The sequence below is a fragment of the Corapipo altera genome, unplaced genomic scaffold (genome assembly GCF_003945725.1).
Source record: "Corapipo altera isolate COAL_440 unplaced genomic scaffold, ASM394572v1 131732, whole genome shotgun sequence".
Classification (NCBI taxonomy): domain Eukaryota; kingdom Metazoa; phylum Chordata; class Aves; order Passeriformes; family Pipridae; genus Corapipo; species Corapipo altera.
This window is the reverse complement of record NW_020887366.1, coordinates 1-2,491: the sequence shown is the minus strand read 5'-3', so window position 1 is coordinate 2,491 and position 2,491 is coordinate 1. Positions and strand designations below refer to the sequence as shown.

At 53.5% G+C, this 2,491-nt stretch overlaps 1 long non-coding RNA gene across 2 annotated transcripts; it reads right to left on the bottom strand.

Annotated features, from left to right (window-relative positions):
- Positions 1 to 1,114: 1,114 nt before the first annotated feature.
- LOC113941586 lies at positions 1,115 to 2,491 on the bottom strand. Of its 2 annotated transcripts, XR_003525711.1 has the most exons (3): positions 2,476 to 2,491; positions 2,199 to 2,438; positions 1,115 to 1,702 (listed from the first exon to the last, which is right to left on the bottom strand). It is a non-coding gene; the product is annotated as an uncharacterized LOC113941586 (long non-coding RNA). The 2 variants fall into 2 exon arrangements; XR_003525710.1 differs by lacking the exon at positions 2,476 to 2,491 and having other exon boundaries at positions 2,199 to 2,444.

Sequence of the window (2,491 nt, the reverse complement as noted above, 5' to 3'; positions counted from 1 at the left end):
AAAAAAAAAAAAAGGAATAAATAAAAGGTTAAATATATTAAAAGTTTAAAAAAAAAAAAACCCAAACAAACAGAACTAATAAACTTGGGTAAAAAATAAGTTAAAAAAACCACACGGGATTCGGGCACGTTCTGTGGGTGGCACAACGGGGCAGAGAGGTTGTTTTGGCACAGAGCTAAAAACGGGCAGAAGTCGAGGGGTTTGGGGGTTTTGGTGGTTTTGATGATGTTTTTTTTTCCCCTCCTCAAAGCTCTCCAAGTGTCCAGGCCAGGCTGGAGCGTGGGTTTGGGTTCCTGAGGAGCCGGGATGACAAAGCCTCCATTCAGGTGGACGCTCAGGATGGAACTGGAGCTCCAGGAGGCCCCAGAAAGGTTTTATTTTACCAAAAAGAAAAAAAAAAAAGGGTTATTTTGCAGGAAAACAACAAACCTCCCTTGTGCAGAGCTGTGTGAGCTGAGGCTGCTGGTGGGGTGGGGGCAGGATGGAATCTGCTCCAGGATTGGGGGTTTCTGTGTCAATAATGGGGAGGTTTGATCCCAGTTTGCTAAAATTTGCCTCTTTTAACCAGTTTTCAAGGTGGTTTATCGAACCTTTTGGAGCTGCCCTGGTGTCCTACCCCCCCCCCCACCAAAAAAAAACCCAAACCCAAATTCTTGGAATTGTGTGTTGTTGCCAAAGCCAGTGATTTTCCGTGTGGATTCGTGTCCAGCAGCCAGACTGGGCTGGGCTGCCCCACCCACCCTCCCCAGGTGCCTAAATCGAGTTTAAGGCTGTCCCAGTGGCCTCTTCAGTGCAGGACTTTAAGCTCAGCTCAGTGTTTCCAGCCTACAGGGACGTTCTGGGAAGACTGGAGATGGGAAGCAGCCTTGGATCTGCCTCCTCGAGAAAATTCCAGCCAGTTTCTGTTTAATTTTTTCCAAGTGAAGGGTTTAAGGAGTGTTTGTTTTGAGGAAAAGGTGAGGGAAAGGTGAGAATGTGGGAGCTCCTTATCCCTGTTCCTGGGGCCTTTGGCATTTTTCCTGCAAACCCCACGGAAACAGGGATGGTGGGAAGTGGTTCAGTGCTGCTCTTCCAGGGATCTTGGCTGTGTCTTGAGGCCACTGCAGATGATTTGTAGTAGAAAAAAACCATTAAGTTTATTGCTTTTTTTTTTTAACAACCAAAAGTACAAAAGATTCTTTACAACATCATCTCACAGATGATTCACGTCACAGAAATCCAGGTTGGTCCCACCTTTCTGGGATTTCACCGTCCTCTTTCCCTCCCACTTCCCAAGGCCTCAATCCCAACCATGAAGTTGGGAGTCTTGGGGAAGTGCTTCCTGCTGGAAAAGAAGGGGGTTTGTGCCTCAAGTTTGGCAGAGAGCTGGAAGGGAACAGGAAAAACTCCCTTTCCTGAGGGAGGTTGTGGTGGTAACTGGAGCCTCTGGAAGGTGGGAGAAGCCCAGGGGTCGGGAATCCCCCAGATTCCCTTCCTGCCCCGCGTCCATCCGTGACTTTCCAAGGGACCAGGAGAACACAGAAGCTCTGGAGAACCTTTTCCCTCCCCGAGGGAAGCACCAGGACCGTGGGGAGCAGGGGGGGCTCAGAGCAGGCGGCCCCGGCAGTCGATGGCCCCACAGCAGCACAGCAGCTCTTTGCCCTCCACACTCCCCACCTCGTAGTTGTAATCCCAGGTCAGCTCCGTGCCCGCCCGGATCCTCCTGGGAAGTGGAGAAACACGGGCATGGGTGAAGAGGCAACGCCAGGAAAGAGGAAAAGTGGAATGATGGAAGGGAGCCACACTCCCTGTGACCCCCTCTGGACAGTCCAGCTGCCCCTGGGACAAGGGTGGAGCAGCTGGAGAGCAAAGGGACAAAGTTCCTGATGAATCATTCCCGCAGGGATTCACGGAGGAGCCGAGAGGAGCGTGGCAGGGATTCACCACAGCTCAACCAAGCTGGGAATTTGGCTGCTCTGTGCTTCACTCTGCCCTTTGGGAAGGTCTAAAACCGAGGGAAATCACACCAGGATCTCCAGCACAGGACAGAGGATCTCACCTGCCCTCACCTCCAAGGTTTTCTCGGCTCAGGATGGGGTGAAACTGGGAATGGGGTTACCAGGAGTAGGGAACACCCAGCCCTGGCCACGGAGCTGGGTCCCAGGAAGCCCCAGGAAGCCCCAGGAAGCCCCAGCCCTCCCCAGGGCTCCAGGACTCACTTGCTGGCGAAGAAGGCGACCCAGGGGAAGCGAAGGTCGTGGGTGTCCACGAAGACGTTCTGCACGAAGAGGTTTGGGGAGCAGCTGTGCTGTAACAGCAACAGGGACGGGCTGAGCCGCTGCCAGGGGGGGAGGCAGAGCAGCCAGCCCTGCACAGCCTTCCCAAACAAGCAGCATTCCTGCTGTGCCCGCCGCGTCCAGCGGGCTCCTGCTGGAACAGGCCGAGTCACACGACCCACCCTCACAGGTAACACCCACCCTCACAGGTAACACTCACCCTCACAGGTAACGGG